The following is a 16,831-nucleotide window of genomic DNA, read 5'->3' on the forward strand; positions in this document are numbered from 1 at the left end:
ATGGAAGGGGGATAGTTCATATGTGTTTAAGAAAAAGAAACATCAAAACATTATGAAAGTTTGCGTGTCAATTAGAAGGATAGATGAGAGTGAAGAATAAAACTTTTTTCCTAGATATTTAAATTAAATCATCAAGTGAATGTATTAACTAAAGTATAATAAAGGTTTTGGGAAAAGGGTTAGTTTTATGTATATTGAATTTGAAATACAGAAAATACAAATGGAATTTCAAATAAAAAGTTAGAAGAGCCTAAATATCAGAAGATAATTTTTATATGGAAATAAAAATTTACCAAAAATTAATTTAAAATTCAATATTGGCATATAAAGTAAAATATTATGGCTACAGGGGAAAGTGCAGTTGAGCAGATATGACTAAGGACAATTGAGTAACACCAACAATTTCCTATGGGAGTACAGAGAAAATTTGAAATGGGCACTTAGAATATTTTTGTTAAAAATGTAGATAAAAATGTAGGAGAATATAGGGGCATGGAAGCTAATGGAGGCAAGTTTCAAGGAGAAAGAATGGATGAAAATGACAAATACATCAAAAACTTCAGCTGTGATTAGAACTGAATAGGGAACTGGTAATTATTAATGACCTTCAGAAGGACATTCACAATAATAGGTTGGGTAGGAAAGGACCCATTTGAGAAGTCTGGCTCTGAGTGGAAGTAAAAAGAGGTACAAAAGGCACATACCATAGTAGGTGCAGATCACACAGGTTTTATTAATTTATTTTTTAGGAAAATATTAAGATAACAACAGTTGTGGAGTCCAGAAGTATGTCATTGGAACATGAGCCAGAGGAGGTCATAAGGTCTGATCATAAAGATTTCAGGACAAGTTTTTTCCTCAGAGAAGACTCAGATGTCTGATAAGACAAGACAGTGGGAAATAAATCTGCAAGAGTTCATTTATACTGCACTGGGAACATTTATAAGGTTCAATAAATATTCATGGATGGATGAATGGCATCCATAGAGATAGAATGTATCTATGTGACAAAGAGGGGATCAATGGAAAAGAATATATAGCCTTCAGATTAATATAATTCTAAATATTGCTGAGATGTTCTTCTAATGCCATGAAGCAGTTTCTCTCCATGGTACTGAAAGAGCGTTCTAAGGATGCTGTCCCCAGTGATGTGGGGCTGCAGACCCAGAAATACAAAGGGCTCTAAACTCTCACTTTCTCTTTACCCAGAGACCTCCTCTGTGTGCTGAGGTTTTCTTTAAGGAATTTTTAAAAGAAAATAAACACAAATTAATAATAAGCTCATAAACCACTCTAAATTTGGTCTTATAGTTTTTAATCATGGTACCTCTTATGGGTTGAATTTGGATTTGTGATTTTTGTTCCTTATAGCAGTCTCCATGGCCATGCCTCAATGGAGTAGCATTAAATAAAATGCTACTTAGTAGCATTTAAATAAAATTAAATAAAATATTTCCAGAATAGGTCTCCCTGAATAGAAGAATGAGATTAGGTTCTTCCTTCATATTTCAAGTAATAACTAAAACATTTAAGGTTAATTTTATTAATTATAGGCTATATCAGGTTTCTGATGACTTTCATGAGGACAAAATTTGGGAAAATAACTATGCAAATAATTTTCAGTTCAAAAATCCTTCTACAGAAATCATAAATAAAGTCAAATTTTAAAAAGTCAATATTTCCTCCATTAGTACATATGGAAATTGCTTTAATGAATCATTAGGTTCCTACCACTGGTTATTGGTTTGTTTGTTTGCCTTTTTAATATTGTGATCATTCTAGAGTTTTATAGCTTTCTATTTAAACTGACTAATTGATGATACACTGTTATTTTTTTAAATGTTAAAAAACATGTTAAGAAAGGCAATCACCATATATCATATATCTAATTAGAGACAATATTTTTCATATCACACAAACTTCTCCCTCCCTCTTCTCTTTCTCTCTGTATCCCTCCCTCTCACTCTCTCTTCTCTGTCTGTATATGGTTGGAGGTTAGAAGCATCTGGGAATAAGTTGGTAGAAGTAGATTATTTTGTAAAATATTAGAATTCACTAATAACCATGTCTTTTTGACTCAGAAATATGTACTTAATACCTTACATAGCTACATCCTTTGATATGTAGATATGTAAGAGGAATACGTGTGTGAGCTAAATGTTAAGTTTTAACTTAGGAGAGGAAATAGAGCAGAAAGAATTGAAGTCTCTGGAAAAAAGCTGTCTTTTGCTTTAAATATACACAAAAACAAGCCTGAACTAATCATGAGTGGTTAAATCAGCCACTGCCATTGTCATGATTAACTGTCATTAAAGCCATCACTGAAATGAATGAGCTCCTAGTTAAAAGGGACACTATTTTCTTTCTGTTAAATGACAAGAAAAAAAATTAATCTTAAATGATATGTTTCCCTATTCCTAAGTGCAAACTAGCACATTTACAAAATATTTTATTGCTAAACTAATTGTTACCACACTAAACAATGTTTGGAGACAGAATGTTTTCATTATTCCCTACACTTTCCATTTCCCTTTCTATCTTTCTCTTTTCATATTTTATCTTTTGCTCATTTGGGATCTTCACTGTGTATCATTTATAAATATATCCACCTCATTGGTTTCAAAATGCCTTTCTTTTCTCCATTTGTTTTTCAATTGGAATGTATAATAGAAACAAATCTTTCATATAAGACACACACTTCTGGTGTTTTGAAATCTTTATTAAATTTTCATCTTATCAAAGAGACCAAGGAGCCCAACAGTGTGTTTTCTTTTAAATGGTATTTGTCATAGTAATTTGGGGATGCACAGATTTTACTATTATGCCAAACATTTATATTTTTTATATCTAAAATTACTGTGTTAGATTGCTTTTTCCTGACTACACTTTCTTAAAACCTTTTCAATAGTGAATGAATATTATGTTAATAGATTTATTAAATATTAGAGGAAAAAAATAACACTTAAAGGTAAATTATTTACTAACTTCTTACTTTAATTTCTTGTTGGAATGCCACTGCCTCCACTATAACCCCAAAGACTTCCTCCTCAACTACTGCCAAGCTAACTATTCAATACATTTTGTGGTAGCGCTGGTTCTTAGCCAGTCATATAGGTGTGTGTGTGTGTATTTTTAATTAGTTATTTTTTTGTATATATATATATCTATTTTTTTAATATCTTTATTAGAGTATAATTGCTTTAAAATGGTGTGTTAGTTTCTGTTGTATAACAACGTGAATCAGCTATATGTGTACATATACCCCCTTATCCCCACCCCCTTCTTGCATCTCCCTAACACCCTCCCTATCCCACACCTCTAGGTGGTCACAAAGCACTGAGCTGATCTTCCTGTTCTATGCAGCTGCTTCCCACTAATTATCTATTTTACATTTGCTAGTGTATATATGTCAGTGCTACTCTCTCACTTCATCCCGGCTTACTCTTCCCGCTCCCCGTGTCCTCAAGTTCATTCTCTACGTCAGCATCTTTATTCCTGTCCTGCCCCTAGGTTCATCAGAACCATTTTTATTTTTTTTTAGATTCCATATATATGTGTTAGCATACAGTATTTGTATTTCTCTTTCTGACTTAATTCACTCTGTATGACAGTATCTATGTACATTTACCTCACTACAAAAAACTCATTTCGTTTCTTTTCAAGGCTGAATAATATTCCATTCCAACAGCTTTTGCTGCATCCCACAGGTTTTGGGTCATCGTGTTTTCATTGTCATTTGTTTCCAGTTGTGTTTTGATTTCCTCTTTGATTTCTTCAATGATCCCTTAGTTATTTAGTAGTGTATTGTTTAACCTCCATGTGTTTGTATTTTTTACAGTTTTTTTTCCTGTAAATGATACCTAGCCTCATAGCTTTGTGGTTGGAAAAGATACTGATACGATTTCAATTTTTTTAAAATTTACCAAGGCTTGATTTGTGAGCCAAGATATGGTCTATCCTGGAGAATGTTCCATGAGCACTTGAGAAGAATGTGTATTCTGTTGTTTTTGGATGGAATGTCCTATAAATATCTATTAAGTCCATCTTGTTTAATGTGTCATTTAAAGCTTGCATTTCCTTATTTATTTTCATTTTGGATGATCTGTCCATTGGTGAAAGTGGGGTGTTAAAGTCCCCTTCTATTATTGTGTTTCTGTCGATTTCCCCTTTTATGGCTGTTAGCATTTGCTTTATGTATTGAGATGTCCCTATGTTGGGTACATAGATATTTACTATTGTGATATCTTCTTCTTGGATTGCTCCCTTGATCATTATGTGGTGTCCTTTTTTGTCTCTTGCAATAGCCTTTATTTTAAAGATTATTTTATCTGATATGAGAATTCCTACTCCAGCTTTCTTTTAAGTTCCATTTGCATGGAATATCTTTTTCCATCCCCTCACTTTCAGTGTGTATGTGTCCCTAGGTCTGAAGTGGATCTCTTGTAGACAGCATGTATACAGGTCTTGTTTATGTATGCAGTCAGCCAGTCTGTGTCTTTTGGTTGGAGCATTTAATCCATTTACATTTAAGGTAGTTATCAATATGTATGTTCCTATTACCATTTTCTTAATTGTTTTGGGTTTGTTTTTGTAGGTCTTTTCCTTCTTTGTGTTTCCTGCCTAGAGAAGTGCCTTTAGCATTTGTTGTAAAGCTGGTTTGGTGGTGCTGAATTCTCTTAGCTTTTGCTTGTCTGTACATGTTTTAATTTCTCTGTTGAATCTGAATGAGATCCTTGCTGGCTAGAGTAATCTTGATTGTAGGTTTTTCCCTTTCATCACTTTAAATATGTCCTGCCACTCCCTTCTGGCTTGAAGAGTTTCTGCTGAAAAATCAGCTGTTAACTTTATAGGGATTCACTTGTGTGTTATTTGTTGTTTTTCCCTTACTGCTTTTAATATTTTTTCTTTGTATTTAATTTTTGATAGTTTGATTAATACATGTCTTGATGTGTTTCTCCTTGGATTTATCCTGTATGGGGCTTTCTGCACTTCCTGGACTTGATTGACTATTTCCTTTCCCATGTTAGGGAAGTTTTCAACTATAATCTCTTCAAATATTTTCTCCGACCATTTCTTTTTCTCCTCTGCTTTTGGGACACCTACAATTCAAATGTTGGTATATTTAACGTTGTTCCAGAAGTCTCTGAGACTGTCTTCAATTCTTTTCATTCTTTTTTTCTTTATTCTGCTCTGCAGCAGTTATTTCCACTATTTTATCTTTCAGGTCATTTATCCATTCTTCGGCCTCAGTTATTCTGCTATTGATTCCTTCTAGAGTGTTTTTAATTTCATTTATTGTTTTGTTCATCATTGTTTGTTAGCTCTTTAGTTCTTCTAGGTCGTTATTAAGCATTTTTTGTATTTTTGCATTCTATTTCCAAGATTTTGGATCATCTTTACTGTCATTACTCTGAATTATTTTTCAGGTAGACTGTCTATTTCCTTTTCATTTGTTTGGTCTGGTGGATTTTTACCTTGCTCTTTCATCTGCTGCATACTTCTTTGTCTTCTCATTTGGCTTAACTAACTGTGTTTGGGGTCTCCTTTTCACAGGCTGCAGGTTTGTAGTTCCCATGTTTTTTGGTGTCTCCCCACAGTGGGTAAGGTTGTTTCAGTGGGTTGTGTAGGCTTCCTGGTGGAGGGAACTGTGTTCTGTTTGGTTGGGCTGGATCTTGTCTTTCTGGTGGGCAAGGCTGTGTCTGGTGGTGTGTTTTGTGGTGTCTGTGAACTTAGTATGAATTAGGAAGCCTCTCTGCTAATGGATGGGGCTGTATTCCTGTCTTGCTAGTTGTTTGGCATGGGGAGTCCAGCACTGGAGCTTGCTGGCAGTTGCGCGGAGCCGAGTCTTAGCCTTGAGATGGAGATCTCTGGGTGAGCTCTCACCAATTGATATTATGTGGGGTTGGGAGGTCTCTGGTGGTCCAATGTCCTGAACTTGGCTTTCCCACCTCAGAGGCTCAGGCTTGACCCCAGGCTAGAGGACAAAGACCCCATCAGCCACATGGCTCAGAAGAAAAGGGAGAAAAAAAGAAAGAAAAAAATTAAAATAAATAAAATAAAATAACTAAAAGAAAACAAATTTAAAAGTTATTAAAATAAAGTGTAATAATATAAAAAGAGAGGGCAACCAAACCAATAAACAAATCTACCAATGATAAAAAATGCCACCAATGATAACAAGTGCTAAAAACTATACTAACATAAACATAAAAATCAGAAACAAGTCAGTTGCAGACAGCAAACCCCATGTCTACAGTTGCTCCCAAAGTCCACCACTTCAAATTTGGGTTGACTCATTGTCTATTCAGGTATATCTCATTGTCTATTCAGGTATATCTATTCAGGTATTCCACAGATGCAGTGTTCCTCAAGGTGATTGTGGGGATTTAATCTCCTGCTCTGGAGGCTGCACTGAGAAATTTTCTTTTCTCTTCTTTGTTTACACAGCTCCTGTGCTTCACCTTTGGTTTTGGCCACCTCTTCATGTAGGTTGTCCTCAGGCTTCTGACCCCACTCAGACAGGACATGGTTAAAGCAGTGGTTGATTAGGGGGCTCTGGCTCACTCTTGCAGGGGCAAAGAGAGGGGTATGGTTGTTATAATTGGAATGCAGTGTGAGCCCAGCGTGACTTTACAACAGTCTGAGGTGCACCTTGTGTTCTCCTGGGGAAGTTGTCCTCAGATCACGGGAACCTGGCAGTGGCGGGCTGCAGAGGCTCCCAAGGTGGAGTGTGAGTAGTGACCTGTGCTTGCACATAGGATTCTTGGTTGCTGCAGCAGCAACATTAACGGTTCATGTTGTCTCTGTTGTCCGAGCTGATAGCCGCAGCTCGCGCCTGTGTCTGGAGCTTGTTTAGGCGATGCTCTGCCTTCTGTGGGCAGATAGGGAAGGAATCCCCTCTCCTCATGCACCCAGAAACAATGGTGTCTTGCCTCTTATTCACTTTTTCCTGGACTCCCTCCTGGTTAGCTGTGGCACAATAGCCCTTTCAGCCTGTGTTCACGGAGCCAACCTCAGTCCTCTCCCTGGGATCTGATCTCCAAAGCTGGAGCCTCAGCTCCCAGGCCCCACCCGCCCCTGTGGGTGAACAGACAAGCCTCTCAGGCTGGTGAGTGCTGGTGGGCACTGATCCTCTATGTGGGAATCTCTCTGCTTTGCTCTCTGAACCCCTGTTGCTGTGCTCTCCTCCATGGCTACATACATTCCCCCCCACCCTCCCCCTGTCTCTTACAGTGAAGGTGCTTCCTAGTGCATGGGAACTTTTCCTCTTTCACAGCTCCCTCCCAGAGGTGCATGTCCTGTCCCTATTCTTTTGTCTCTCTTTTTTCTTTTGCCCTACCCAGGTACATGGGGATTTTCTTGCCCTTTGGGAAGTCTGAGGTCTTCTGCCAACATTCAGTAGGTGTTCCGTAAGAGTTGTTCCACACATAGATGCATTTTTGATGTATTTGTGGGGAAGAAGGTGATCTCCACGTCTTACTCCTCTGCCATCTTGAAGGTCACCCCCATCTATACCTTTTTGATTCAGAGTTTGGGTCAATGATCCTTCCTACTTAAATATCTTTTATTTATTTCATTCTTTTTTTACTATATCTTATCACATTTATACTTAACTCTCTAGATTTTTTTAATTACTTTAATTTTGAGAACAGTAAATTAAATTCCTAGGTTTTGAATTTATTATATACCATCTTAGGACCAATTTTCTTCACTGAGTTTGGAATTTCTCTCTCTCTCTTTATTTATGGGATCTTAGATTTTCTGACTTTATTTTTTTTCCTGTCACCTTTGGGGCCCTGTCTAGTATTAGGTCAGACAATGGCATCTCAGAATATCAGACAATTTTATTAGAGCAATCAGAGATATAGCAACCAAATCTTGGTTCAAATCTTGCCCCTGATATACAACTGTGTTCTCTACTTCCTCTCATATAAGATGCAACACCAATATTCTGTAGTAGCTTTTTTGTTAACCTCCATATAAAAGCAGGAGGATGCCAAATCAAAACCCTAATAAGTAAAAAAAATGGAACACCTTTAATCTCATTACCTATATGAGCCAAACTCCCAATTTTCTTGGCTAATTCTGAGTCAATAGGATATATATTTTCACCCAGGCTCACCACTTTGTGTTTTTGCTTTTTGTTTTTCCTTCTTCTTCATTTGTTATTAAAGCTATGACTTTTCAATATTTTTTATTGTAATATCTCATTGTTTTATTTTATCTATCATTGCTATGTGTTCAGAACCAAGGAAAGGCTTTAAAGCATGAAATTCAACACCATCTTGACTGAAATAATATTAATGATATTTTTTACAGTAAGTTGAGAATAAAGCATTTTAATTAATAGAGGCCTTTTACTTGGAGAGGTGAGGTAGATTGCATTTTCTTTGTTATCTTATGGTCCTCAAAATACAGTTTAGTTTCATAATTAGTAGGCCAAATTTAGCTTGGAGGAAAAAAAGAGAACAGAATAGCTAATACTTTCCTAAGAATCTCAATTTGTGCTATATCCAATGGGTCACTCTCATTTTCTATTTTAATATTTGCCAACATTTTTCAAGCTGGGTAATGAGTTTGCCAGTTTCTATTGTAGATTTGAAACTGTTATTGCTGATCACCCAAGGAAGAGCTACTCCTTTGTCTTTGTTTCATGAATTATATTGAACATCCATCAGATCAAGCACTTTTGGCCTCTGCTAAAATCAGCTGGATTTGAACTGGCCACTAGGAAAGGTTTTGTTTCTAATTATCAAAGATCTTTGCCATTCTGTTCCTCAGAGACTTAATTTTCTTATTTTATCTACACTCTTGTCATTTTCTAATCACAGTTCTGGCATTAAAAAAAGTTTTACTTTCAAAAGTCAGGAATTGAAGCAAAAAGTAAGTTTTTTTCTCTTACTTGATCTTTCTGAAAATGCCTTAAGTCTTATGAACAATATACTTATGATTTAATTATGATATCTATCTATCTATCCATCATCTATCTGTCTATTTATCCCATTTACACTTTTGTTTTGTCATTAGGCAAAGAGAATATAGCAGGTTGCAATATACCTTGAATTTGTAAACTTATTAGGTTAATTAGCACTAGCATAAAATGTTAGTTAAATTAGTTACAGCAGTCATACTGTAGTCAGAGTCTAAACAAATGTAAGTCATACTACAATGGGTGAAAGTCAACTCCAAATCTTAATGTAATACATTTTGATCTAGGCTTAAGCACTAAGCAACTTTCTCTCATGGTCTAAAGGAATCTTAAGATCTAGAAACAAAGCCAGGTAAAATTTCTAATTTTCTATTCTTTACATTAAATAAACATATGAATCTTTGATCTCATTACTCTTCAATAATTAATGTTAATCCATAGCCACCCAACCTGAGATAGAGAATGAGCATTTGTCACATTTCTTTAAACAGTCATCTTAGGCTTTCAGAATGGAAAAGAGAGGTGATGATGACAGATAGTGGTGGAGGGGACTCTCCCAGATAGGAGTGCATCTGAACATCCCACATAGTAGAGAATAGTGAAAGAAAAAAAAGGAAAAAAGGAAAAAAAAAGAAAAAAAATAAAGGAAAGCAAGCTGGACCTTCTTAGGAGGAACTTGACATCCCCTTACACATAGACCTTACCACACCACAAAGGTTATCCCACATTAGCTGAAATCTCCATCCCTGGGCTTATTGCCCAGTACAACCTAATTCATGTCTGTCTTTCACTTTATAATGCAAGTTCTTGAAAGGAAAAGCTGCACTGTCTCTTCAATTGGTCAATCTGCCATACCAAACATCATACCAGGCTAATAGGAAGTGATAAGTACATACTAGTTAAATGCTTGAATGAATGACTAGTTATCCAGCTATCTAACAACTTTAAAAAAAACATTCTACCCTCTTAACTCACTTTTGTACATTAATACTTTGGTAAAATAAGATAATAATATATACCCTCATAAGATACTGTCTTGCCATTGTATGATTACTTTTAGCAATACAGTGCAAATTGTTTTAAAGTTGTTTTCAAAAGCTTTGATAATGGCCAGATGTTTCCTTGGTTTTTCAATAATCTCCTTAAAGTCAAAAGTATTCACCTCTTCATTTGCTGTATAGTACTTGATAAGTTCTCAAAAAATTTGATTTATATGAATTGATTAATGTGGAATATATATAGTCAACAAAGACTCAAAAATATATATATTTTTTTTTTTTTTCTTTTTTTGCAGTACGTGGGCCTCTGACTGTTGCGGCCTCTCCCGTTGCAGAGCACAGGCTCCGGACACGCAGGCCCAGTGGCCACGGGTCATGGGCCCAGCCGCTCCGCGGCATGTGGGATCTTCCTGGACCGGGGCATGAACCCGTGTCCCCTGCATTGGCAGGTGGACTCTCAACCACTGTGCCACCAGGGAAGCCCTCAAAAATATTTTAAAAAAGAAGTTGTTTCCTAGTTACTTTTATTTTATCTTACATTGAATACTTTCATCTTCAATTATTTTGCAGAGTAGTTAAAATCAGTTCATTCTTTGCAAACTGGTATATCCTAACAGCACACTTACTTCTTTGAACTTAGTTGCTGCTAATAAATACATGTAAAAAAAGAAAGAATGACTAGTTGGACATATTTCGATATCAGGATCTTTTATTAACTCTATAGTTCTATCAATACTACTCTGGTATATAGTTTAGGAAATGCTTCTGATTGTGTATCCTTGCTTCATAGAAATTTATCAAAAGAAAAAAAAAGGTAAATCAACTCAGACTTCCTTGTAATGATTTTCTAGTGAGACTCAGGCAATGTAAAGAATTTCACAAGGTTCTTCAAAATTCTAAGGTGGTGAAAACAAGATTGTTGTCAGTTAGTGGCTGAATATTTACAATAACTAGCATATCAGATTGTTGTCAGAATCACTAAAATGTAGAATTATATTTATTGCTACTTTTACACTTTATAGTGCTTTAAAGTCATCATGTACTGTACATTTGTACCACACTTTTAGGAACTTGAGTTTAATTTTATTATTTTATAAAATTTGAGAATTTATAGCTCTAACTTTATTTTAGTACTATTTTGTTATAAGCCTTGTACATAATTTTATAAAAGATTTACTCCTACAGAAATCCTCAACCTGGATTTCAAATTTTGTGGAGAGCAGTTAGGCTCTAACAAGTGTAGAAGGACAGATGAAATAGAAGGGGTAATAGAGTGAATGTGTACTGCATATAATTCAAAATGAATGCCTCTTTGAAGAGTGCTGTGTTTGAGCCAATCTGCACACTAAGACAAGGCAGAGTTCACTCAAAGACAGAAGAGGAAAGTACTTGAGTGAGCTATTTCATTCAAGTCCAATTGGTTGAATTCACATGACAAATAAAAGGGAACTTTGGGGGGCTTCTGATAATCAGATGGGAGAGAAGCAAAAATTGTCCTAAGAAACTGCTAAAAGGATTGCTGAAGTGATGATTAGTCAATAATTAGGTAAGTTGATTTACCTGGATGAACAGATTATGATCTGACAGGCCCAGTTTATATCCTCCAAGAAATATTACTTTTCTGTGATTTTTCAACCCTTGAATACACTCTATTGAAGGACATTGGAACTGTTTTTGGGAAACAGAAACATTTAAAGTAAAAATCTACAGAGGGAAACTCATCTGACATTAAATATAAATAGAAAGCCTTAATTTAGTCATTTGTTATGGCAATGTTAATTAAAGATAACATATGCTTAGGTCATAATCTTTGAATGTTACTCAAATATGACACATATAGGCAAGGATTAATTATTATCTTGCACAAATAATTCATAATTCCTCAGGTTTCTGTAGTAATATTATTGATCTTTAGATTCAGATTACATGACAAATATTTATTTTTGCAAACATACTAGCAGGACATCCGGCCAGGTTGATATTTAGCCAGGATGCTTCTGTGGGGCTGTATCAGCTGAGGATGGTTGGAATCCATTCTGATTTGTTGATGCCTAGATGACATAGTTCAATATTTGAAATCACCACTACACCAAACAATGTTAGGGAGAGATTGAATGCTCATATAAGCTCAATGAAAGTTTGAAAAATTGTAGATATGTCAAAATCCAAGTTAAGGCTGAGTACATTTGGTCTGTGGAAGCATATTATATCCACAGGCTACATTTTGATTTTGGTGTTTACCCCATTCCTTCCCACTTAGAATAAAATATAACTTGACAGATCTATCTAAATAAATTGACTCAGGAATCTCTTTCTCAATCATTTGTCTTTTTTCTTATTCTCTGTCAGTGGAATGGCCACTTTTGGATATTATATCTTTATTACTAATCAAATATCATTTACTTAATAGGTAATATTACAAAAAGTGTATTTTAATCAGAATCCTCATTAATTGAATTAACATTAAAGTTTGCTTTCCCTGGTATTTTGTAAAGGAAAGAGTAGTTCGTTTCATTTGAACATTTTCTTTGAAAAATAATAACATATAAAAATGAAAAATCTTATTATACAATAACAACTCAATTAAGTTTTACAATGCAAACATGCCCATAGAACAAACATCCAGATTAATATGTAAAACTAGCACTAACACATACTAACACTCTGCAAGTCCCCCCTTGTGGTCCATCCCAGTTATTATGCACACTGCAAAGGTGCAGACTATTCTGATTTCTATCACCATTGGTTCATTTTGTTTATTTATGAACATTCTATAGAGGGTAATTCCACATTTTCCCATTATGTCACTCATTCTTCTATGATACTCACCACTATTAATTCAGGTAGTTTATTCTATTTCATTGCTGTATAATATTCTGCTATATACATACACACTGTTTTATTTATTCCTTCTGTTATTGATGAATATTTGAGGTGTTCTCAATTTTTTTAACTTTTATAAATAATGATTGTTGTCATTGTTTTTAGCCCCTTAGCAGCAGTTTCTTTCTTTCTTTCTCCCTTTCTTTCTCTTTCTTTTCTTTTTCCTTTTTTTGTTTTCTTTTTCTTTTTTTTCTTGACAACATCTTACCCTGGAAATATACACATTGGAAACATCAATTCATTCAAACAGAAGTTAGGTACAGAATATCATATCAATTGTGGTTTTCTGAAGTTCACTTTTATCTAAGATGTTTTGTTTGAAGTCTTATCTTCCTTGGTGACCATGTATACAATTTTGATTTCCCTGTCCCAGTGAGATTATAACAAAGTCTAGAGTGTTGGTTTGTGTTGTCTTTCTGCATTTTGCACTCTATGCCTGTAACTGAGAAGAAACAAATGCCAAGTGGTGAAATAATCCTAGGATAGATCACATCTTTGATATCTCTATTTTAATATTACACTTCAAGCTGACTCTGCAAAATTTTAATTGTGGGGGGTTGCATAGCTTTCAGTTTTGCAAGAAAAGTTAATCACAGTTCGGTTGTTGTCACTATTTTCAACCATCATGGATGTCATGAAATTTCAATATAAAAATAGCAAGTCTATTCATTCCATATAAATCCATTGTTTCAATGTTAATCACTCCATATTGTCTGAAAAATGAGCTCTCTAATAGTAAAATCACACCAGGAAGACATAAATCATAAGATTTTAAACTATTTTTCAAATAGATATGGAAAATCTAGTTCCATTAAAAGGAGACCTCTACTTTTAAACATTTTATTTTGAAATAACTTCAGATTTTTAGAAAATATTTATATCCTCAGTATACCCTTTATACAGATTCCCCATATGCTAGCATTGTTTTCTGTTTGCTTTACTGTTTCTTGTAGATATTATCTTTGAATCATTTGTGAGTAAGTTACATATATGATGTCACTTTACATCTAAGTACTTCAATATATGTCTCTTAAACACAAGGGAAATCCTCTTCTGTAACCAGAAGCCAATGATCAAAATCAGGAAAGTATCAAAAATTAGTACTATTTTCTAATCTATAGATCTTATTAACATTTTTCTTATTGGCCCAATAATGTCTGTTCTTTACAGAAGAAAAAAATGTTTCTGGTTTTACATCCAATTCAAAGTTACAGGTTGCATGTAGTTGTCACATTACTTTAGTTATATTTAATTTGGAATATTTCCACAGTCTGTCTTTCGTGACCTTGACATTTGTGAAGAGTGCAGGACATTTCTTTTGAAGAATGCCTTTCAATTGGAAAAGTATATTTGCTTCTGAAGAGAATCATATTATGAAATTTTAGCAATAATACCATAAAAGTTATGTTAATTTTTTCAATGTATCATCCATAGCAGGTATAATATGCTGCTCCATACACCCCTTCCAAGCAATACTAGCTTCTGTGATCAGTTTAAGTAGTATCTGACAAGTGATTTCACAGTAAAGTTATTGTTTTACTTTTTGTAATTAGTAAGCACCTTGAAGGGAGAGATTTTGACACTATGTAAATATCATATTATTCTTCAAATTCTCACTTAGTAGTTTTAGTGTTAACTGATGAATCTTGCCTGAATTTATTATTATTGTAATGGTTGTCAAATGCCAATTTTTCTCAACCTATCATTTATAGTAAATTTCTTAGCATTCTACTCTAAGGGTGATTTATTTATTTGTTTTTGTCAGTATGGACATGTGGATTATGATATTCTATCTATCTATGTTATATCTATCTATCTATCTATAGATAGATATCTATCTATCTATATCTATATAGATATCTATATCTATCTATCTATCTATATCTATCTATCTATCTATCTATCTATCTATCTATCTATCTATCTATGTTATAACCTGTTACAATATTCATTTTCATGCTCTAGTCCTTGTTAGACAATGTTGATTTTTTTTTAATATGGCTTGTTAACATTTTATTAATGCTTTTACCTTTAATTCATAAATGATATTATGGGGTCATTTACCTTTTGTATACTTTTTTATCAGAGTTACATGCCAAGATATGCTTGCTTCATGAAAATAATCTTTGAATCCTTCAATATTCTGTATTCTTATATTAGTTAGGGTTCTCTAGAGCAACAGAACTGATAGGGTGTGTAAATATAGAGAAAGAGATTTGTTATAAAGAATTGGCTCGACTGATTATGAATGCTGATGAATCCCAAGATGAGGAGAATGAGTCAGCAAACTAGGGACCCAGGAGAGCTGATGGTACAGTTCCAGTCCAAAAGCTGGCAGGTTCCAGATAAAGTAAAATCTGATGTTTCAGCAGGAAAATTGCCAGGGTTCAAGAGCAGTCAGGAAAGAATTATTATCTTACTTATGGAGGGTCAGCCCTTTTGTTCTATTTAAGCCTTCAAGGCCCTCCTACATTAAGGAAGACAACCTGCTTTACTCCATCTCCCCATTTAAATATTAATCTCATCCAAAAACATCCTCATAGAAACAACCAGAACAATCTTTGACCAAATTTCTGGAACTCCATAGCCTAGTCAAGTTGACATATATACCCACCACAACTCTGAAAAAAAATTTGAAGACTTTTTAAATTCCAATTTTAAATCATTTGGCTTGGTGTTTTTGTGCTATAGTTTATTAAAAAGTTCTCCATCTCCACTACAGATATTTGCTTCTTGGAACTTTATATTTCTAATCAGGTAAACTCAATTTCTCTAATATATTATACATTTTATCGAGATTTTATGATATATGAAAAATGCTTTTTAATTAAAAAAATCCTAATTCCACACTTATTTCCCTTAATTACATGTTATTTTAATTGTACTTTTCCTTTCTTCATTTTGATGGAATTAACGAAGACTTTATCTACTTTATTTAATCACTTTTTAAAAAAATTCAGGATATTGAATTATTAATTATTTCTTAGGAGGTTTCTATTCTCTATGACATTGATTTTTATTTTATCTTTATATTTCCCTTCTTTCTCTTTCTGGTTTGCTGTTGTTTTTGTTATTTTCTTAGCTTATTGAGATGGGAATTTAGTTCAAATATTTTTATTTTTAAATTTTTATAAAAATGTTAGTAAATAATTCATATCTGAACACTTTTTCAAATAATTTAATTATATACTAAAATATGTGGTTTTGTTATTCTGAAAGATGATAATTTCAGTTATCTTTTACCTAAGAGGTTTAAAAAATGTTTTTAATTTTACTTTTTCAGGTTCAATCTTTTGGCTGTTTTTTCTGCTTTTCTATAATATTCCTTTTTAAGTTTTTATTCTACTCTGTTCTTCCTAAGGCATTTTTAAACCAAGTCTTCATTTTTTTTATGATTTTCTTTTTGTCATCTATTTATTGATATTTAATTACTTCAATTCTAATTTTTCTTCTACCTTTTCGAGTTCTGTGTTTAGTGCCTGTTTTAAATATTAATGTTTTATCATATCAACATATTCTTTTGTGAGTATAATTTAGATGTGCAACACCTTCTGTCGGTTTGATAAATCAAATTTCTTTACTAAATTCTTTTTTGGGGTGGTGGAATGATGGGGAAGATATTGAATGCCTTTTGATTTCTTATGTCATTTTTCATTTTCTTTTCTTGGAAAGACTCATTTTTTCTTCTCTCTCTCTCTTGTCACAGTGCAAATTTTATGTTTTTGACATTTTTTTGCCTTACAGTTATAGTAAGTTATAGTATGTTTAGTTTTATTTTCTCTTCATTTTTAACTTTCTCTAAAAATGACTTGGAAAATTTTGAATTAAACAGACACCATTCTCCTCAAGAATCCTTAAGAAAAAAACAGTTTGTTTTATTTTTATTTGTTCTCTTTCGTTCTACTGAAATTTTCATGTCATGACAAAAATCCCACAACCCAGGAAGACATATTCTATCTTAACTCTGGAGGAAAGTAATGTACTAATACTTCTCTTATACCACTACTCTCTACTTGAAAGA

Source organism: Lagenorhynchus albirostris, chromosome 4 (assembly GCF_949774975.1).
Source record: "Lagenorhynchus albirostris chromosome 4, mLagAlb1.1, whole genome shotgun sequence".
NCBI lineage: Eukaryota > Metazoa > Chordata > Mammalia > Artiodactyla > Delphinidae > Lagenorhynchus > Lagenorhynchus albirostris.